Source organism: Phyllostomus hastatus, unplaced genomic scaffold, assembly GCF_019186645.2.
Source record: "Phyllostomus hastatus isolate PE091 unplaced genomic scaffold, TTU_PhHast_1.1 phas_scaffold_39, whole genome shotgun sequence".
Classification (NCBI taxonomy): Eukaryota; Metazoa; Chordata; class Mammalia; order Chiroptera; family Phyllostomidae; genus Phyllostomus; species Phyllostomus hastatus.
Window position 1 is genome coordinate 30,259,596 of NW_025334028.1, and position 24,190 is coordinate 30,283,785.

Genomic DNA, 24,190 nt, shown 5'->3' on the forward strand with positions numbered 1-24,190 from the left:
TTTAGTCTTTATAATGATTCCATTTTAAAAGTAGGAAAAACCTTTTTTTCCCCGTGAGCTGCCCATGAAGACCACCAAGCTAGTATGTAGCAGACTTAGCACAAGAGTCTAGACATTCATGGTTCTCAAGCCATTTTTCTCAATTATATAATTTCTCCTCTCATTTCCTTGTGCAGGACCAGTTCCCATTGAATTACGGTTCCAGCAAATAGAAGGGGATAATTAGCCCACAACAAGAACTGAGGTCTTGTAATATTTGCTGGAAGAAAGAGGCCAAGGAAAATACAGGACTCCCTGGTTTTAAAGAACGAGCTGCTAAGTTGGACTGATGACTTCTAAGTCCTATAAAGTTCAAGACACATGCAGCACAGGCCTTAGCACCCAGCAGACCCTGAATGGGATCCCAAACTATGAACTTCCACATGGAAACACTATCATGAGAAATGAAAACATCAGCAGGCCAGTTAGTTTCCTCTCAAGCCTGTACACAGAATAAGTCCGGCCAACCGTATTTTGTAAGAGGTTAAAAACAATCAAGCAATAAAATCAATCGAAAATATTAGGAGATGCAGCTTTGTAGGAGAGTCCGAAATTGTCTGTATTCTGAAATACAAAAAGGTTTTAATCCTATTTGGGACATTCCTGGCCAGATTGGAAGCAGAAGGACTATCATGTAAACAAGTAAATAAACCTAATGGGATCCTAATGAGTATGAAAAATATACACCTATACACACACTCAAACACACATACACACAGATATATATGGGGGGCAAAAGGAGGGTTATAGTTGTTCATACAGAAAAAGACATGCAGGTTATGATTTATTACAATAGCTTCATTAACTGTGTTTTGTGTCCTCACAACTGTAAACTTACATTTGCAAACCCCTTTATTGACATATTCTGATATGTAAAATGTCTGTAAGATTAAAGATCAGATTTTTTCTATTACAAAATCAAATAAACTACGAAATTTTTAGCAACTACGATATACTGATGATGTCTGTGATCTGCAAAGTAGGAGTTACAGGTGAGGAGTAAGATGTATATCTGCCCTGTAGAAGCAAACGAGTTGAAAAGATTAAAATATATACATGAAAAATTCATTAGCAGCATGTTGTGAAGATGGTGCAATGAATTTATGCTCTGATTTATTCCTTCTACTCTAAACACAAGGTCAATTATAAAAAGAAAAAAAAAACATTTTAAAAAGTACTTGTATATAAGAAATAGACCAGAAATACAAAATTGAGAACAGAGATAAAACCATGGGCCTGCTGGGTTCTAGAAGTAGGCATAGTGGCCATGACTTCTCCTGAAGAATAAATGCTCCAAAATTCTCTAACCAGAGCCAGACTCTGTCTGTCTGTCTGTCTATCTACCTACCTATCTATCTATTTATCTATTATTTTTAATCCTCACTGGAGGCACGTTCATCGAGTTTTAGAAAGAAAGGAAGGAAGGGGGAAGGAGGGAGGGAGGGAGAGAGAGAGAGAGAAATATCAGTGTGAGAGAGAGACATCACTTGGCCGCCTGCCATACACGCTCTGACCGGGGATTAAACCCGTAGCCTTTTGGTGCACGGAATGACACTCAACTAACTGAGCCACCTCCCCATGGCCAGACTCACCTCCTAAAGCCAGCACCATGGAAATGCTAAAGAGATGGTGCAAAAAAATTTATGTGTATGGCTTAAAGGTTGAGGAATAAAGACATTATCTCTCAACCAAAAAATGAAGTAAGCATCTGCTGATTTGATGCCTAATTCTATGATATCCCCAACATAAATCTGGTACAAGAGCCCTAAAATGTCATTTTACATTAAGTCTGGTCTAGAAGGCTGGGCAATCAGGTAAAGACAAATATAAAATGGTTAAATAAGAAAGGGTGAACACAGAGGAAAGACAGGCAGACACACAGAGAAAACTATACCAAAATAAAAACCTCTCTTCTATTCATAATTAATATATAAACCAAAATTCCAAAAACAAAGAAGACATGACTTGGAGTAGTGAACACATAATACAATATATAGATGATATATTATAGAATTATATACCTATATCATTTTATTAACTAGTGTCACCCTAATAAATTTAATAAAAAGTAAAAACTTCAAAAACATATAATGAAATCTAATTCTAAGAAAGACAGTACTCAATAATATCATAAATTCTTTCCAAGTAAAATTAATTAATTTTAAGAAAGCATCAGATAAAGGCTAATATGTTAATTAAGCTTTAAGAGCTAAGTGAAGAATTAGCATCCTTTAAAGGGCAGGATTTTAAATGAAAACCAGGAGAGAAAAAGAACAAGTGGATTTGAAAGAGAACCCTTTAGAAATCTGAAAATGAAAAATATAGTCATCAAAATTTTTTAAAAAGATAAACCAGTTAAGTGCTAGCCTGGATATGGCTGAAAAAAGAATTCATGTGGAAGATGCAGAATGCAGCTCAGAGAGATGGAGCCAATATATCTATCTATGTATCTATCATCTATCTATATATCATCATCTATCTACTATAGTCTGAATATTTGTGTGTCCACAAAGTTCACATGTTAAAATTCTAACCCCCAGAGATGATGGTATTAGGAGGTGGAGTTTTCAGAGGTGCTTAAGTCATGAGGTTAGAGCTCTCATGAATAGAATTTGTGTCTTGGTTTTTTAAAATATATTTTATTGATTATGCTATTACAGTTGTCTCAATTCTTCTGCTCTGCTCCCTCCACCCATTACCCCATTCCCTCTAGCAATCCCTCCCTTAGTTCATGTTCATGGGTCGTGCATATAAGTTCTCTGCTTACTCCATTACCTATACGGTCCTTAACATCCCCTATTTTGTACCTACAAATTTGTACTTCTTAATTCCTGCACTTTTCCCCCTATTTTCCTCCTTCCCCTCCCAACCGATAACCCTCCAAATGATCTCTATGTCTATGATTCTGTTTCTGTTCTGGCTGTGTGCTTAGTTTGTTATTTGGATTCAATTGTTGTTAATTGGGAATTTGTTGTCATTTTACCATTCATCATGTTGATCATCTTTTCTTCTACAATTCCCTTTAGCATTTAATATAATAATGGCTTGGTGGTGATGAACTCCTTTTACCTTTACCTTGTCTGAGAATCACTTTATCTGCCCTCCCATTCTAAATGAGAGCTTTGCTGGACGGAGTAATCTTGGATGAGTCCTTGCTTTTCATCACTTTGAATACTTCTTGTCAGTCCCTTCTAGCCTACAAAATTTCTTTTGAGAAACCCATCAGCTGACAGTCTTATGGGAACTCCTTTGTATGTAATTTATTTTGACTTGCCAGCTAAAGCATAAATTCAATCTCAGGAATCCTACATTCAATTCTGGAAAATTCTGATCTATTATATCTTTAAAAAGTTTTTCTGCCATTTCTTTTGGATTCTTTTATTGATACAAGTAAAATTTCATTCCTTTCTTTTAAAATTTTTTATTGTTGTTCAGTTATAGTTGTGCTCATTTTTCTCCCATTGCTGTGGAATGGATAGATACATGGATAGTATCTCAGTTCGTTTGGGCTGCTGTAACAAAATACTGGCTAGTTATGAACCAGAAAGAGGGTCCCCAGCAGAAGGCAACCATCATGGCTCCTTGATCTCAGACTTCCCAGCCTCCAGACAGAAAGAAACAAATTTCTGTTGTTTATAAGCCACCCAGTATTTTGTTATAGCAGCCCAAACAGAATAAGATATTACTCATGTATCTATGCATTTTAAGAAACAAAATTTTACTTATATCAATAAAAGAATCCAAAATAAATGATGGGAGAGCCTTTTCAAAGATATAATCATTGAGAATTTTCCAGAATTGAATATAGGATTCCTGAAATTGAATTTATACTTTAAGTGGTGAATCAAAATAACTCATATTTAAGTGCATGGAAGGAGAAACTTAGGAATATTGAAGGATAAAGATAAAATGTTGCAAACTACCAGAGGCAAACTTACCATGGGAAGTACTTTTTATGCTCACCCATAACAAGGTGCCAAGGAGCCCTTGATTTTTATGACAAGTCTTAGAGCCTATAATTATATTTGTTTATTAGAATTAGTTCATCACATTCCCCTAAAGAACATTCCTTTTTTTTTAAACTATTTTTAAAGATTTATTTATTTATTTATTTATTTATTTATTTATAGAGAGAGAAGGGAGGGAGAGAGAGAAACATCAATGTGTGGTTGCTGGGGGTTATGGCCTGCAACTCAGGAATGTACCCTGGCTGGGAATCGAACTTGCGACACTTCAGTTCGCAGCCCACGCTCAATCCACTGAGCTACGCCAGCCAGGGCCCAAGAACATTCCTTTTTAATGGTAAAATGTATTAGGTAAAAATACTAAACTGCATTAATACCTTAAAGATAGTTTGAAATAAACTTTTAGAAATGATATTTAAAGGAAATCAGTGTACAAAAAGGATCAATAAAACAATGATTTTTTTTAAAAAATCAGGAAACAAAGATAAAACATGTCTGCCTAAATATTGAATTAGAAAACTTAGAGAAATGAATCAAATGCTGTGGGAAATATGCTTATTATATTTAAAATTGAGAAAAATAGAATCTAAGGAAAGTAAAAAGATATTTGGCAAGACAGATATTTATTAAATATGACAAGGTTTTACTAATAATATTTGAGAGAAAATGAAGCTAGGCTAAAGAGAACATGGGAATCTAAACTCTACTTGATTTATGAAGAAAATACTAGATTTCGGAAGAAAGTGTTATAATTACTATAAGAAAGAGAGGACTGGAGTGAGCATTATACTGAGCTTAGGGAACTAATAGATTATATAAAATACTCAGTAAGGCATAAATAAAGATCTTGCTTGTAAAAAGAATAAATAGAAGTTAGGAAGAAGTCTACTGTGCAAATGACACAATTTTATAATTGCTTCTGAATTTAAGGGTAAGAATAATTAAATGCTATGGATGGAATAAATTTGACAATGGATAACTAGCAGATTACCAGAGTGAGAAGATGAAAAATCAGGAAAGACAAATGACTGCCATTTCCCGGACAAAACTGCTGTTAGCAATAGTTGAAAAAGACAGTGGCCATTTCCATTCCAAGCTGAGTGATGAAGTATGAGCCAGGCATGAGCTGTAAGAACAAATATGGAAGCTGGAACTTGACTCTTATTTACTGAATTTGGCCAGATCCTTGGCAGCAGAAATCATCAGTGAATTCTATCCACAGAAAGACATGACTCTGCGAAAGAAATTGGTTCAAGAACATGAACAGAGAGAGAAAAAGCAGGAGCTATCAGCAACAGAGGAAGTAAAGACTCACAAGCAGAGATTTCATGAAGTGAAGAATGAATTATAGAATGTAGAGGAAGGCTATAAAACCAGAGTGCTCTTCATGATAAGAAATTTCATGATAACCGATACTGTTCATGCTTCAGAGTTTTTACTTGAAAGATGATGCAAACTGTCAGCCTGAGATAAAAATTAGTAAAAATTAGTGTAATGGTAATTCTTTAAAGATGTGTCCAAAAACCCACTGCAGACAGATCAAGGTCATTAAATCACATCACAGCAAGGTATCTTAAGCCAAATCAGTTCCTTCAGCCAACAACAAATATTGCTGGAGCACTCCACTCCTCCCTACTGAGTACTTTATCTACCCTTAATAAGGCTCTTCTCTAAGGTTAGATAAGTGCCTAGCAGTAAACATACATCTACATAGGGGCCTTTCCATGGTCTTAGAGTGTGGGTAGTTATTGAAGGTATCTGGAATACCCTTATCTGGTATATCATATAAATTACTTGTCAATTCTAGTCCTATTACTTGGATCTGTTCACTCTTCTCCAATCCTATTAGTATTTCAAGTTGAGCTTAGACATAACCTTTCTGGGTACTATGAGAAGAGTTTTTTTTTTTTAATTGGGATGTTATTTGTATTTGAAAATATTTTTACATCTTATAAACATTTACAATTGAATGCACAGGAAGTGTTTGAGAAAAGTTTCAGAATTCATAATTGGCAGGGGTTTTTTTTTATCTCTTGCTTTCTATTTCAACACACATTTCAGGCTGTGTCTGCTGCTTTTTGGAGAGAAGAAATAATGTGGACAGAAACAAGGGGAAGATATCACCTTAAAATGTTTTAAAGACTTAAACATAAGAACTGAAACTATAAAACTCCTTGAGAAAAATATAGGAACAAAGTTCCTTGACATTGGCCTTAGCAATGATTTTTTAGATATGACACCAAAAACACAGACAACAAAAGCACAATGAACAAGTGGGATCACAGCAAACTTCTATACATCAAAGGAAACTATCAATAAAATAAAAACTCAACCTGCAGAACATGAGAATATATTTGCAAATAATACATCCTCTAAGGTGTTAATATCCAAAATACATAAGGAGCTCCTACAAATCAACAGCAAAAAAATAATAAAAAAATAAACCCAGCTTAAAAATGGGCTGAGAACCTGGATAGACACTTCTCCAAAGAAGACATACAAACACCCAACAGGTATGTGAAAAGGTGCTCAACATCAATAATCATCACACAAATGAAAGTCAAAACCACAATGAGCTATCACCTCACAACTGTCAGGATGGTTATTATTTGAAAGAAAAAAAAGGAATAGATGCTAGAGAGGTTGTGGAGAAAAAAAGAATCCTGTTGGTGGGAATATAAATTGGTACAGCCACTATAGGAAATAGTATGAAATTACTATTTTAGAAACAGAACTATTATATGACCCAGCAATTGCATCTTTTAGCCAAAGGAACTAAAATAATGACCTCAAAGAGATACTTGCACTCCCAGGCTTACTGGAGCATTTCCCACATAGGTAAGATATAGAAACACAGTCTATTGAGAGATGAATGATTAAGAAAAATGTTAGGTATGTATACATACAGTGGAATATTATTCAGCCTTTGAAAAGAAAGAGATTCTCTCATTTGCAACCACATGGATGGAAGTGGAGGACATTGTGCTAAGTGAAATAAGCCAGATACAGAAAGAGGAACACTGTAATGATCTCATCAACATGTGGAATCAAAAACAGCCAAACTCATAGAAGCGTAGAGTAGAATGGTCATGCCAGGAGCTGAGGGCGGAGGGAGGAGAAAGGAAGAGGCGATGATCAAAGAGTACAAAGTTTCAGTTATATAAGATAGTAAGTTCTGGAGATCAACCATATAGTGTAGTACCTATAGTTAATGATACTGTACTATACACTTAAAATTTTTGAGGAGGGTAGATATTATGTTAAGCATTCTTACCACAAAATAATAATAATAATAATAATAATAATAATGACATTAATAACATTATTATTATTAATTAACAACATTAATGTTATTAATGTCATTAATATTATTATTATAAGAACAGGAAGAACATTTGAGGGATGGTGGATATGTCTGTGGCCTTGATGGTGGCGATAGTTTCACAGATGTATACTTATCCCAAACTCATCTAGTTGAAAACATTAAACATATGCAGCTTTTTACAATTCAACCGTATCTCAGTAAAGTGGTTTTAAATAAAAGAAACAAAGGAAAGGCTCCAACCTGGGTGATTGTGCTTAGGTATGTTGTCATAAAAACCTGAGAACAGGGAGGAATGTAGCCATTCACTACACCATGGCCTCCTGGCCACTGCTGACACACACCATTAGGGAGTTAACTCCTGACCAAGTCTCTGTTAAAGGAGGCAATGAACACACACAAGAGTGCAGACTAGGAGTGCAATAAATATCAGCCCCTTTTTTGCTTTATTTGTATCTTTTGTATGTAGTCATTAAGTGATCATAACATATTTCAATGTTCAGGAAGAAATGCTGCATATGTATGTGAATAAAAGTGTGACAGATTAACATTACCATTAATTGTAATATTTGAAGAGGCAATTTAGTATAATGGAAAGAACATGGCAGAAAGAGGTAAAAGGTTTTTGCTAATGTGGAAATTGAGCTAACTTCCAATTAGCCTCTTTGATTTTAGTATGCTAAAATAAATCTGGTAAATAGCACTAACTCTACCACATTTATATGATTATTGTGAAGATGAAAACTGTAAAATGCCATACACATATGTTAGTAGAATGTTTCCTTTATTTTTATTAACTACTGTGAAGCTGATTCACTATATCCATGCTGTATTACTTTGTCAATAAAATAGTAAGACTTCTGAACAATTTGACACATCCTAATGAAAAAACTAAAACTTCTTACAAGTTTCATCTCCAGAGAAACAGAGATTCCTTAAGGACATCAGAGAAAATGTCACAAAATACTTCAAACACAGTATATACTCCAAAAAGCAAGTATTCTTATCTAGAGTTCTGAAGGCAAAGGACCAAGCAGGAGGCTGGGCTTGTGGTCAGGGAGAGGAAGAGTGAGTGAGAAGCGGCAAGCAGAGAAGCCCCAAGCAAGGGCAGACACAGGCTGAGGCAGGGAGGCCTGCAGGAGAAATTCATGCACATCCAGCATGATCTCTCTACCCCAGTGGATCCCAGGAATAGGTCTCCAACAGCTGCAGAAGGCTCTAGGGAGGGAGGGACCTGTCTGGGCACATAGGAGACAGGGATCATCCTTTCTGAACCATACTCCCCATCCTCCAGCTACTTTCAGAAGACTAAACCAGATTTACCTTCAGATCTTTTGGATTAACCTTACAAATAGGCACAGATTAATTTCAGAGCCTTCCCCAAAGTCCCCGCACCTGCTTGCTTGCTGAATGCCTGAAATTCTTTCAATATACACCAGAGCCTTTCACTCCACAATTAGAAGCAAAAGCTATATAGCCAATAACTGGTAGAAGTAAAATATTAGCCAAAATTTATTTTCTCTGTACTCACGAAATGTCTGTACTACAACGTACCCGGGAGGTGATAACAGGCCAAAGTTTTTCACACTGTGCTTCACACTGAACCATCCGAGCAGCTCCAATTTGTCATACTGAATTACAACCACTTGCAGCAAAAGTTCACAGCTAACAAGTTTATAAATCAATGATTCATATTTCTGCAAATGTAAAATTGAAGTGAAAACAACCCGCTGAAGGTCCCACACAGCAAAGGCTAGCTACCTGATTCCACGCTCAGTGCTCTGACTTCCCACACTGCATCTGCTTTCTGCGCTCGCACTCCGTGGACTGAGACTGGACCCAATCGGCACACACTTTCTGAGCAGCTTCATTTTATCCAGAGCCTGCCTCGTATTTGTCTGGCACACCTGCTTAGGCAGATGTATTATTATTGACTGTTATTGCCTCCCACTAGACTGGGAGCCTTTGAGGGTAGGAATTCTCTTGTTCATCCCTGTAGCTCTAGCGAGTGGCAGAGGGTTTATCACTTGATGAACATTTAAAGCACAGGTGGCAAACACAAGGCCCTCCACCTTGTCTTATCTTGCCTGACACTTTGTTTCTACCTGTGGCAGCACCAAGCTCCTTGCCCCTAGTTAAGGAGTAGTTACATTTACACAGTCCTAAAATTACATTCGGCCCTTTGATGGCAACTGCAAGGCTGATGTGGCCCCCGGTGAAAATGAGTTTGACACCCCTGCACACTGTCTCTGGGCTGTTTGAAGCCTACCAACATCATTACATACCATGTAAATTTTTTAAAGAAATAACTTTTTTTTAACTCAAGAGATTTATTTCACAAGATATTTTAAATCAACATGTAGTTCACCATATATAACATAACACAGGCTCACTTTTTAAAAATATCTTTTATGTGTATGTTTTTGTTTTAAATCTCTTTGTTTCTAATCTCCATAGAATGTCAATTTATAAAGGAAATTTTATCATAATATATGTTAGGCATTAATTTTACAATAGCCATGCTCCAAAACTCTCACTACAGAGTATTATCAGATATATGGTATTTATTTAAAGGCAATGAGTTCAATTGAAAAGTTGTGAAAATATTTTTCCCTTTTTTTAACAAGAGGCATACTAATGTTTCAGGTATTCCATTGTTACATGTTATTTGGATAACAAAAAATACATAAATAGTTTGTTAGAAAAATAATTCATTACTATTTCAGTTATAAACAACAAAAATGAAGTTGCTGAATTTTTTTTTCATGCTCTAACTAGGCCATAATCATAACCTTAATAAGGTTATAAATATATGGTACTGACTCCCTAATATTAGTAATTAGAGTTGTGTCAAATTTCTAAAAAGGATTAAAGTAAAACATATCTTTAAATTAATTTTATGAACTTATTTTCATAAATATACTTATTTTCTAGCTTTTATACCAGAACTTTTTGACAATTTTGAATAAAACTTATGAAACATAAAGTATATGCAGAAATTGTGCTCAATAAATGGGAACAAAACACTGTGACTCCTGGAAGGTATTTTTAAAACCTCCCTCCAGTAGCTAATAAATGAGTGTGTTAACGGTGTGCACACTAGGCCACCTGAGCCAGTGGGAAGCACGTGAGTGTGCACTGGTTTCAATGCAAATGCAGTGCCTCCTCGGGGTAGTAGCCAAAACGGTTTGAAAGTCACTGGTTTAGAAGGAACTGGACCAGTCATTTCAAAACACACTTCTCGTTAGGAGAGTACTAAGGTGGCAAGGCATGACCCTCTGGAAAAGTATGTTTCCATCTGTCCTATAAAATACACTATTCTCATAAAATACTGTTTCATCCACTTATATACTTTTCCAGTTTTAACAATTTCTATGAAATTTTTAAAATAAATAGGCACAAGTTAACTTATACCAGAATTGTGGTTAATTCATTCCTCATTATTTGGTCATTAGAGTTATTTTTAACTGGATCAGTTTCTAGTCCTTGTAGCAAAGACCAAAGGGCAAACACTGCCTTGTGACCCTTCTTCCCAGTTCTCTCAGGGCAAGGTCAGTTCCAGCTGGTGCTCAGTTTAAAGGAGGCATTTCAAGTTTACCCAAGTGTTAACTGATATTTGTACACTTTTATAACTAGGGGAAAATGACCATATTTACAAGACAATTGGACGCTCTCACAAGAACATACTGGAAAACTACTGCACTTCAACAATAAAAGAAAGGGGTTTCCAAACCAAGTGCAAAGAAACATTTCCAGTCTTTACGCAGATGGTCTGTTTCCAAAAATGGAATTCCAGCAAATGAGGAATTGTCTTTGTTGCTGTTTTCAATATTTAGATAATAAATATAGCAGAATATTCAACAGCAACTGTTTACGCTACACAGAGCTCAGTGTTGCAGCATGCTGGCTTTAACAAGACCTGATGTGGCACGGGTGTTATTCCTGCCGTTCTTCTCCCACATGTGAAGTGTTTCATTACTACAGCACCACAGTGCTTTACCCATGATCCTACAGGAGATTTGTCATGACAGCTTTTTTTATTTGTTTGCAGGGGAGGGGGCTGCAAAATGTCAGAGAGCAGGGTTGAGAAATAGGAAAGATGTGGTTTTTTGTGAGTTTATATGCTGTAACAACAGTGCTTATTATACATACAATGAAATACATTAACCTCTGAAAAATATTTAGTTCCCAAGCCTGCAGAAAAATTTTAATGAGTGCTCTAGATTCCACATTTCCAATAGAATGTAGAGTGGTAAAAAGATCTTCTAAGGATGAACAGGATTTTTAGGGAAAAAAACAGAAATAACAATAACAGGAAAAACAGATAATGGTTGAATATAGTTTGTTGTATGCTCAATATATTAAATAATATTAATTCTTAACTTATCACAGATTGAAATGATCTCTCTTATGGGAAATCAACAAAAGTAGGCTAGTGGAAACTGGGATTTGTTTTCATTAACAGCTTTGCAATGTCGTGAGCTTTTGCCAAACTGCTCATGGATAAATTGTTCACAGTAGCAGCACATGTACCATTTACACACATGTAAATGACCCACATATCTTTAAGCTAGTGTTAAATGAATTTCTGAAAATGTCTATTGCCTAAAGTAGTCACCAATAGGAAAAACAATCACAACAGAAGTGGTTTAACACTGGAAATCGGTGATGGAGAATGAGTCAACAAAGCATCTAAATGAACACCAGAATAGGAGTAGAAATGCTTAAGAGGGAAAGGACAACAGGGATGTCCAAACGTGATGAACAAGTGTGAGATGGCATGAGTGTACTAATGCAATCAGAGCAGCAATGGTCAAATAATGCTCTCTGTGGAGGCCAGTGAACCTGATGACCACGTAGTGTCAGGGGCAAAAAAAAAATTCTTGGATATAACAAAAGGGATAATGATGAGAGTTAATATTTATGGGTGTTCACCACCCCTCTGGCATTTGATAAGTACAGTCCATGCATTGTTTCACTATTTATACCAGTTGTGGGATCCCAAAATAATTTTGGAAGGTGATGACACAGAGAGGTGAAGGGACTTGCTCACCATCACACATCTAGAAAGTAATGAGGTGCGGACTTACACCAGCAGCCCGACTCCTGAATTATAAACTATACAGCTAAAGACTTGCTATCTACTGAGCACACTGTGGATCACTGTATTTTCTGATGCAAACAGACAGTGCTGCCGTTAAGGAAAATAGGAGTTTTAAATAAACTTAGAAATAGGTTCTTGAGCATTTGTGAAGGCCTCTGTTTACAATGTAGTTCATAGGCTTATTTTTAGCTTTTCATTTTAAATGTAAAATAATCATGAGAAATTGCTGACCAGAAGTTAATAAACTTATTTTACAAAGCTAAAAATGAACTAATCTCTCTCCACCCACTGAAAACACTCAGGGTTAACCCAGGGGGATGTGATTCACACATATTTATGTACCTGCTTAGTTAATGTACTCTTATGCCATGAGGCCTGCTTTTAAATTTAAGTGTTAGTAAGGGCATTTGACATGAGATCTGTTCTCTCAACAAAATTTTAGGTGTGCAATACAGTAATATTAACTACAGCATGCACACACACCAGTTTTAACAAGTCTGTTTCATATGTTTAGAATGAGACAAATAAAAATATTCATCTTTTAGAAATAAAGAATAGTGTCTGTCTTATTTACTATTCTGTTCTCAGTGCCTGACATGTAATTACATGTTAGTTAAACGAATGACCTTTTTTAAACAGCTGAAACAATAACACTTGTAGTATTTCTTCTGATTAGAAAATAAAAAGACAGCAGAGTACAACTTTTGAAATTAGCCATAAGTACATATGCTCGAACTCGATTCTTCAGTATACTAGCTGTGGGGCTTTGGGCAGCTTAGTCTTGTAGAACCTGTTTCTACATCTACAAAATGTAGATAATATCTACCCCGCATAGTTTAGGTATTTTCTCTTCAGCTCTAAATTCTTACTGCTCTCTCTCAAATTCACCTGCATACAACTGCTAGGGTAATCATCTTAATATATTTTCATCGTGCAATTCCCATGATCAATAAGCCTCCATTAAATATGGGAAGAAGTACTTACAAGACAAGGTTTTCCCACTAGGAAATCCTGGCCCCAGTATTTCCCAACTCCAGGTCTCCATGCCAGGTAAGTCTCTTACCTAATTCCTGGCTTTTCATCATTCTTGTCCTCTCCCTACTTAAATTTAATTTTTAAAAGATACAATATAGAAATGATAATCCTTTCTCCCTCACCATGTATTTGGTCCATTTTTCTCCTCCGAACTTTTTTCCAATATATCCATGAATTGACATAGATTCTGCATTCTTGCAACATCACTACCAGTTTAATAAACATTTTAATAGAGTTGTTAAAGTAAAAACACACATTTTTTACTAGTATTCTTTGCTTTCCGAATAGCAGTATCATTTAGTACTTCAAACTACTGTTTAAGGAGGAACTGCTGTTTGCCCATATACAGAACTAATTTGTTCAGTGCTATGATGTATTTGAAATGTCCATGTACATAAAAAGTGCACTACAAAATGTCAAATTATCTTGTTAAACTAACTAGAACAAACTACAGTTCAGGTCAGGGTAACTGTTGGCCTCCCATAGAAATGCTAACATGGGTGATCTTTACCAGAAAATCAAGTCCCATTTGGCCATTTAAAGAGATACTTGAAATCTCCTAACCACCCCACTGAGTTTCAGTGCCTCCTTCAAAATACACATGGTTGTTTCCTTATGGTTAAATCTCAGATTCATCCTGACAGGAAAATTCCCTAGGATACAAAACATTTTGAGTAGATTTCTATGAATAAAATGCTTCCCCATATGATTTCATAATAACTCTGGCACTTCACTGCTGCTATACACATCACACAACAAGCAAACATTTTCCAATCAAACTGCAGAAGGAGCAATCCAAGACACACAATTTTAATTTGGGGGTTGAATTAATTTTAACTATTAGTTCCTTTGTTGTATAGGAACTAATGAAATGTAAAAAAAAAAAAAGAAAATAAATAGAAAGGCTTTTATTTTGGTAGACATACATTCTTAGGGCCTTAAATAATAAAGGAAACATAAACCAAAACCTTGGCTCTCTATCAGGCATCCTTTGTTCTAACCAAGATGGGAACCTCACAGCATGCCAAGGTCCGGATGTGTGTCAGGGGGCAACAAGTAATACATCTAAGGCCTAATGATAAATGCCAATCATCCTGAAAGGCCTTAGGAAAGACCCCTGATAAAGCAGATCAGGAACTCTGGAACTAATGATCAGGGGTGAAAGTTCAAGAGTTATACAACTTTAGGTTTTGATGCAGAGAGGGTAATTTCAAAGTAAGATTTGAATTCTTTCGTTTTGCAACTTGTTCTCATAAGAGTTTTTTTAAAATAGAAGAGTTTAAAATATGGCATTTTATTATGATGCCAGGTAATATTAGAAGGAAAATATAAACTGTAGTAAATATAGAAGGAACTTTGATGCTCAGAAATGGAGGTGGTTCTATGGAATCTCTTTTATATTGCTCACTTAATAAAATGACTCACATTTCTAATGTGCCCATAAATGTTCTCATCGGGTGTCTTTTGAAACTCAGAAGAAGGTATCTTGAATAAGACAATTTTACAATATAAGTAAACTATATTTCTTACTCAAAGAGTGTTGTATAAAATGTTCAATAGAATAAATTTTCATTTATAGTGAATCTCCATATCTGTATATGACTGTGAACAAAAACAAGGAAATCAGGATCTTAGTTCATTTTGATGCTACTTATTCCATCATATTGATGTACCTATATGACTTATTTGGGTCATGCAGTATTCACCATCCTCCAAAATTAGCCTCCTCATTCCATACACATTAAGAAATTTTCAAATTGTACTGGTAGCTTTGAAGTTAGTCATTAATACTCAGTTTAAAAAATCATTTCTATAAAGAAAATAAATTCCCTAGATACTTGATTGAACTTGATCATTCTCTGAATACCTGAATATATTGAGATAAAGATGGGCATATCTGAATGAGCTGTTGAATTTGAAAATACTTTAATTTAAGGAATAAACAAGAATGCCTTGTTATCAACATTGTGTATGTATGGTTTCTTCCTGGAAAGATCTCACAATCTTGTCAGAGATAACAAGCCCTAAAACAAAAACAATTAAAGAACAATGTTAGCCAGTATATAATACAGTGTTATACTGTATTATATGGTATACAGTGTTATACAGTTTTTGTTATACCACAGAAGCTCAGAGAAGAGAATTGGGAGAAGCTTCAGAGAGGTGAAACTGTAGGTTGACTTTAAGGAGTAGATATAAAGAGGATAAGGCAAGCTGTGGAGTGGGTCAGGAAGAGCACAGCTAGCCAGGTGCACTGCAGCTAACCACGACACACCTTCACTGGAATTTGAACTTCTGTTTGAAAAGGCTGGATGAGTAAAGTGGGTCTAGATTATAGAAGGCCTTAAAATAGGAGAAGTCAGGAAATTCTCCAGTAAGTATTAGGAAGCTATCGCAGGTTGAGTAATAATATGACATGAAGAAGTGGTATCTGGGGAGGACAAACCTGGCAGGAGTTACCAAAGTTGGTATGAGACTCTTACCAAAGCTGAGGTATAAAGTGATAAAAAGTATAGTGACAATGAGGACAAAAATTAGATAGTAAAAGTAATTTTGATTTAAAAAGAACCAAGCTGGGATATTTAACTAGATGTAGGGAAGGAATAGGAGAGGTTTAAAGCCAAAGGTGGCTCCAAGGAGTAGAGCCTTATAGAATAAAAGATTGGTGGTACTATTTCTGCATGTTGAGGAGATAAAACAAAATGTCCCTCTATCATTAGCACAATAGTCAGATGTCAACCTTGGGCCTTGAAAACAGCATCAGAATATTTTCATATTATTGTGAATTAAATTCATCACAGAGTCTTTATTTTATTTTACAAAATCTGATCCATAGCCCTTTACACTTGAAGGTGTAAGCCCCAAAACTTGGAAAACATTGGTCTTGTACTTGAACATCTATAGCATCAGGGCAGTTTCACAGACATTATTATAATGACTTGCCCAGGTGAAATGGATAATAATGTGATGATAATATTACACAGTCTCTGACAACAAAACACAAAACTGAGGCTAAACCTATTAGGGTTATTTGTATCTTTCTACTGATTCCCTTTAAAGCCTGTGAAATTCTTTCCAATATTTCCACTCACATATAATGAGTTAATTCTGGATTTTCATCAATGGAATATTGATGTGAATTATCCCTGAAATAAGGAGACAGCATGACTGATTAATGGGTTAAGAACCAGAAACCCCCTACGCCTCATTGTCATTGTTTTTGCAGAATCTTAGACTTATCTGTAACATGAAAAGACTGTACTAGAGCTCCTTCCAACAAAATGCTTTAATGAGAAACAAAAGAAAATAATTCATTTCCTAACTAATGGCCACACTGATCTACCTATAAAAGTAGCACACTAGGTCCCCCAAAGTAAATGCAAGAATGCCAATTTAGTCCAAGGATTTCACATCAAACATGCAGATATAGCATTACGTGGGTATAATGATAGTAGTCACTACTGTATTTTTTAGTAGTATCAAGTGTGGAGGTCCTGCCTTGAGAAGGTAGAAGGTAGAGGCAGAGGGAAGCTGTATCAAATGCAGTGGTAGGAGAGTCAGCCAGAGCCAAGAATTCATTGACTTTTCAGAACTGTGGCAAGAACTAGGCAGCAGTAATGAATGAGAGCAATGTGGTCTGCTTCTTTCAGGCACATCTAACCCCTAGGACTGATGGCTGCAGCTGAGAAATTCCATGGGGATTGAGGAGGGGAAGTGCCCAGGGCATGATGCAGGCAAACAAATCCCTCTGGAGTCCTAACCACTCTGCCTGAGTACACACAACCATGAAGCACAGTTGTTTGATCTTGCTACACACCCTGCCTCCCTCGTGAAGAAATGTTCGGAAGTAGGATCACTTCCATTCAATTGCATCACAAGCTATAATAAATCAGCAGCCAGTCTTTGTTCACCTTTGTCAAAAATAATCTAACCAGATAAAGCTCTACATTCCAGAAGAATGTAAAAAGCTGTGTTCTTTAGGTGCCTGACAGAAACATTTTGTTGAATTTTTGTACTATAAAATATTGATGCAGTAACCCAAATAACGCCAAAGGTTTAAAAATACTTTTTTGTTTGTGCTTAATGGATATATGTATGTGTGTGTTTCAAGAATAAGTTTGTTCTCAGTTTTATTGCTTAACTTCTATTCTGTTGGATGAAATAAACAAAAATATTCAATATTAATTTAGAGGAAATAATATAATGATAACTACTAAATAACTTCTATTTTTATTTTTCTCCAATTTGGTCATTAAGTCTAGATTTTCTAAGCTAAGTTTGGCAAGGCCTTCTTTATGGTGATAGATTAAAGTATTCACTATATGGCAAGGTTTTTCATTTCACTGCAGCAACCAATGATGAAATGCAATATGCTCAGATTAAAGGTAGTACATAACTACCCTTTTGTAACAGTAATATCTTTGGTGAACCCACACATGCTACCAGTCATTTAAATCCAAAACCCCAAGCTCAGCAGAGTCCCATCAAAGTCTTCACATGTCCCACCTGCCCGAGGGTGATACATATATCATTTGAAGCAAAGCTTAGTGACAGCTGCAGAAATATACTCAATGAATTTAAAACAGGCAGCAATCTAGAATAATAGCAGAGGAAATATCTGAGCATTTTTAAATAAATGGTAACACTCCAAGTGCAGAGCTGATTTGCAGCTGGTATACATCAGTACTACCACATCGGTTGTTAGTAGCCAGTATTGTAGTCTCCCCCATCAACCACCACCAAGTACTTCTCTTAATACCCTGACCATCCAGGCTCCTACCTTGAATCCTCCTGAATCCTCATGCTAAAGAGGAAAGACCGGGCCCAGCAGGTGATATTTCAGACTCTATTCCAGCATGAAGGCTGGTATCTCTTCTGATTTTTTTGGAGCCTGTACCGTACTGCTTGATCAATATTTTTAATACCACCTTACCCACCTCCATCATCATTATAGCACTTAATATCCTGTACTGTAATTTTTCTATACAAGTCAACTTCCATTTACTATTCTTAAGCACCTGAGAACAGAGGATAAGTCTGATTTATCTTTGAGCCCTAGTGTCTTGGAGAATGATATAATGTTAATAGGTGTTTGGTGAATCTATGAATGAATGAGCTATAAAAGTCAAACTTCATTATGTCACTTTGAGAATATAACATACAAAGGTAAAAATATAATTATTCTCATTCTCATATAGCATTTGTGATAACTTACAAGGATTTTCCTGTAGACACATGTAACCTTTAAATTTTCTTTGGCTTTCATATAGGTAGTAATGATGAACCAAAAATCCCAAGAGATAACTCTTTTGAGTTACTTGTGCTTTATATCCTACTCCTGCAACTTTCCAAGAAGTGTAATTGGGTTTATGAGACCATCCTATGAGTATAGAAGTATAATACATTTTAAATCCTCTTTCATCTGACTTAGCATAGAAATCATCTTTAGAACTTGTGTTCTTCAAGTATCTGTACTTTCCGAATGTGTACAATTCCTGAGAGACCCCACAGAAACCCAGACCCACCTCCCCCACTTTAATGGGCAGCCTCATCATGTAAACACACTGCAACTCTTTGACTCTTAGGAAAATAAACACTGAAAATGTTTTTTAATCTTTATAGCATTTTAAATGCTTTGGTGCCAAATGGTAACCTAAATTTTGTTTCATAACACTGGGGACCATTTCGGATATCAGGAAGCGCAGTGGAAAAATCTCCTTGCAGAAGAATATATTCTTCATCTCCTGGTGAATAATTTTTGTTTTCTTTTCCAAAGAGTAGTTTATGTACTATGTTTAGGCCACGCATGAAAGTAATATTTCCCTCATGAGACAGCCTTTGGCTTATGCTGATTTTTTGAGGCCAAGATTATGGTAATGATTTAAGGAGGGAAAGAAGCAAAATGGAATAAAGGGAAAAGTTGGAAGAAAAGGGATTAGAGAGGTGAAATTTTTCCCAATCTAATTTAATTCAAAGTATAATAGAGAGGAGAGTCAGATCTCAAATAAAACCAAAGACACTGGGATAGTGTCTTCATCAGGTAAACAATGTTTTACCCGATGCACCAAAAGAATGTTAAAGGGTCCAACAGTAATCTGAAACTGAAAACTTGTCTTCTAAGTTAGGTCCTATTCTACGAGATACCCAGAAGTCTACTGGGGCACGTGCTGCTGCTCTGAGCAGCTCCTCGAGGCCAGCTGTGCATATCTTCAGTAGCTTGGAAGCTGGCCAGTGTAGTAAGCCCCATGCTGGACTTGGAAAACTAATCCTCTCTATTATTGCTTTTTCACAGGTGGGACACCTGCCCTTTTCTTTTATCAAGGTCTTCTTAATGACATGTTACAGGGCCCCCAAACGCAACACAATGTTTAGATCATTCTATTTGAATGAAAAAAATAAAAGCAATGAAGAAACACTAGTAATGGGTAAGTCAGATATTTAGTCTAAGGGCCTGGTGCACATGCAACAGATTTATCATTTTTGACAGAGTAAAAGGGAAGGGGGAGAAGAGAGGAAGAAATGGAGGGAGGGGGGATGGACAATGGCACTTTGTGTAAAACAAAAGAGTCACACTCTCTGGGCTCATTGTAAATGAAATACTCACATCTACCTATGGCTCTGTTTTCTTGGGGGGAAAAAAGAGAACTGAGATTGCCTAGAAGACATGGAAGCTGCTGACTTTTAAACATTTGAAAACTCATTTTACTTATTTATTGTAAACTAGTCATACTGCTACTTACTGTAGATTGCTAAGTTTTAAAAGATACAACTTTAAGAAATAGAAGCAGGGTAACTATAAACATGAAATTTACAAAATTAAGAAAAGCATTTTCTTCTTCTGGTCAAGATGGCAGCATAGGTAAACATGGGTCACCTCCTTGCACAACCACATCAAAATTACAACTAAATTACAGAACAATCATCACTCAGAACAATCAGAAATCAAGTTGAATGGAAGTCTGACAACTATAGAATATAGAATAAAAGAAACCACATCCATCCAGACTGGTAGCAGGGGCAGGACACAGAATGAGCTGGTACCACATCCATGTGTGGTTGATAAAAATTCAGAAGGGGTATCTTAGGAGTGAGGAGTCACAGCCCCAAACCAGGCCCATACCAGGCCCCCCAGCCCAGGCTTCCAGTGCCAGGAAGATAAGTCCCCAAAATTTCTGGCTGCCAAAATCAATACGGATTGAATAGGTGGAAGAAACTTCTGGAGCCCCAAGAAGTTATTCTTAGAGAATCCACACACAGACTTACTCAGACTCACACCCTCTGAGCTCCAGCACCAGGGTAGCAGCTTGAAAGGCACCAGTGGCATAGAGGTAGAAACTGAAGTGTCTGGCATCAAGGCATGAGCTGGGGGATAGTTTTCTACCAAACAGAAGGGTGGGCAGAGGCCATTGTCCCTTTTCTAAACCCTTCTTCACAGACCCACAGAGCTAGCAGGCTGGTTCCATATCTGAGCATTCATCGACCTGGCTAACACTGTTTGCCCCTCTCTGGAGATCCCTTGAGACTCTATCCCACTGAACTTATGGCTCACCAAAGCTGTTAACCGTGGCTTTTCCATATGAATGGCTGGTGTTGGCTCATGTTTCACAACTTCCCTAATCCTCTCAAGCAAGCAACAGAGGCCCAGTGAGCCCTCAACCTTCATACCTCTTGCCTAAGTACCCAGCACTAGCAGTAACCAGCCTAGATTCACAGTATGGCCTCATATGGGAATCTCCAAGCCCAGCACAAGTAGCAGCCATCTCAGATTACCTTATAGCTCAGGCAGAATGGCCCTGGATAAAACATAGGTGGGGGCTAACCTCAGCTTGTACCACCTAGGACAACCCAGCATACCCAGTGGAAAGCTACACACCAGATCAGAGAACCACCAACCTGTCCCTGCACAGCTGATCCTCCACAGAGGTCAGAGATTGGTGGTCAGTGGTCACAGCAAGTCCTGCTAGGACTTGCTGCTAGGCTGGTTCTAGCAGCTAGGCTGACTGGGTTCTAGGTCAGCTGCTAGGCTGACTGACTTAGATACATCCCTCCCATTGACCTACCAACAGCAATCAAGCCTCAACTACAAGGGGAAGGTGTACTCAGCTCACACAAAGGGCGCACCTCAAGTACCAACTTGGGTGATAGGAGAGGCTGTGTCACTGAACACTATTAGGCCACACTACAGAGACAGGAAGTCATAGCAGCTCTACCTAATACATAGAAACAAACACAGGAAGGCTGTCAAAATGAGAAGACAAAGAAATATAGTTCAAAGAAAAGAACAGATCAAACTTCAGAAAAAAGATTAAAGAAAATGGAGATAAATAATCTATCAGATGCAGAGTTCCAAACACTCATTGTAAGGATGCTCAAGTAGCTTAGTGAGGACCTCAGCAGCATAAAAACGATTCAGTCACAAATGAAGGATACACTAATTGAAATAAAGAACAATTTACAGGGAAACAGCAGTAGAGTGGATGGAGCTGAGAATCAAATCAATGACTTGGAACATGAAGCAAAAAACAACCAATCAGAATAACAAGAAGAAAAAAGAATTAAAAAAAAAAAAGCTGAGGCTAGCCGAAGTAGCCTATGGGACAACTTCAAGCATTCCAACATTTGCATCATGGGGTACCCGAAGGAGAACACAAAGAGCAAGAAATTGGAAATCTATTTGAAAAAAATTATTAAAGATTTCTTCCCTTGGTGAAGGAAATAGACATGCAAGTCCAGGAACCACACAGTCCCAACCAAGATGGATGCAAAGGGACCCACTCTAAGACACATCATAATTAAAATGCCGAAGGTTAAAGACAGAGACTCTTAAAAGCAGCAAGAGAAAAGAAGTTCTGATCTACAGGGGTGTTCCCATAAAACTTTCAGATGACTCCTCAGAAGAAATTTTGCAAGCTGGAAAAGACTGGTAAGAAATATTCAAAGTCATGAAGAACAGGGACCTACAGCTAAGATTGCTCTACTCAGAAAAGCTATCATTTAGAATTCAAGGGTAGATAAAGAGCTTCCCAGACAAGAAAAAAACTAAAGGAGTTCATCACCACCAAACCATTATTATATGAAATAGTAAAGAGACTTATTTAAGAAAAAGAACATCAGTACTATGAACAATAAAATAAACACATATGTATCAATAATTGAATCTAAAAAAACAAACTAAGCAAGCCAGAAGAACAGAGACAGAATCATGGATATGGCAAGTGTTATAATGGTTACCAAATGGGTGAGGGTATGGGGGAATGGGTGCAGAGGTGAGGGGATTAAGAAGTACACATAGGTAGTTACAGAGTAGCCATGGGGATGTAAAGTACAGTATAGAAAATGGAGTAGCCAAAGAACTTATTTAGAGGACCCACGGGCATGAACAATGGTGGGGGGATTGCCTGAGGGAGTTGGGGGTGCTGGATGGAGGGGGGGAAAAATTGAAACAATTGTAATAGCATAATCAATAAAATATAATTTAACAAGAGAAGAAAAGCAATAAAAAAATCCTCACTTCTTTAACACTGCTACTGTTTCACTTTGGTATATTTGATATGATTATTTTATGCATACAATATTTTTAAATCTTTTTTTCTTAATATTATATCATAAACATTTTCCATATGCATTGCTCTTCATAATCATTATCTTTAATCATATTTAGTTATGAAGAGTTTCATTTTAAAGTAAATGGAATAATCCTTGATGCTATTGATCATTCTGGTTTTCCACACATTTTGACTACTATTTGCTCTATTGCGATGAGCATCTTTGTGCATATGGGTTGCCATGGTCCGAATGTTTGTATCTCTCCCTAAAATGCACATGTTGAAATCCTCACTGGCCAGGTGATCATATTAGGTGGAGATTTTTGGAGGCGATTAGTCATGAGGTAGGAGTCTTCATAAATGAGATCACTACCCTCCTAAAGGAGACTCCACAGAGATCTCTTGCCCCTTCTACCACATAAGGCCACCGGGAGTGAGAAGTCAGCAGCCTGTGAACTGGACGAGGGCCTTCATCAGAACCAGCCCATGTCAGTGCCATGATTTCGGACTTCCTGTCTCCAGAACTGTGAACAATAAACTCCTGTTGTATGTAAGCTACCCTATCTATGGTATGTTGTTATAGTGTCCTGAATAGACAAAAACAGATGTTTTTGCTTTTGTTTCCTTAATAGGGATTATTTCCTTGTAATGGAGTTTCAGAAATAAGACTCTTGAGCTAAGGGAAGCAAAGATCTTTTGTGGAAATTGACTAGAAATATATGATAGTTCCAGTCTCCATTTCTAGGCCAGTACTGCATAAGCTCATTAATTTTGAAATTTCTAAGTTAATAAATGAAAGATATCACCTCAACTTAACTCACATTTCTTTCTTGACTAATTAGGGTGACCATTTTGTATTTACTAGTTACATTTCTTCTTTTATAAGCTCAGTTTATATCTTTTGTAAGAATGAGTTTTGAGAATGAAATAATGAGAGTTCATTTTGTTATTTTAAAAATTGTTATTCAGCCCTGGCTGGTGTAGCTCAGTGGATTGAGCTCGGGCTGTGAACCAAAGTGTCGCAGGTTCGATTCCCAGTCAGAGTACATACCTCGGTTACAGGCCATGACCCCCAGCAACCGCACATTGATGTTTCTCTCTCTCTCTATCTCCCTCCCTTCCCTTTCTAAAAAATAAATAAATAAATTTTTTTTAAAATTGTTATTCTAGGTTATTAGGA

General features: G+C 36.7%; 1 protein-coding gene across 1 annotated transcript in view; it reads right to left on the reverse strand.

The window, feature by feature from the left end:
- COL25A1 (collagen type XXV alpha 1 chain) overlaps positions 1–24,190 on the reverse strand; it is a 486,724-nt gene that overhangs the window by 219,239 nt on the left and 243,295 nt on the right. The window lies entirely within an intron of this gene.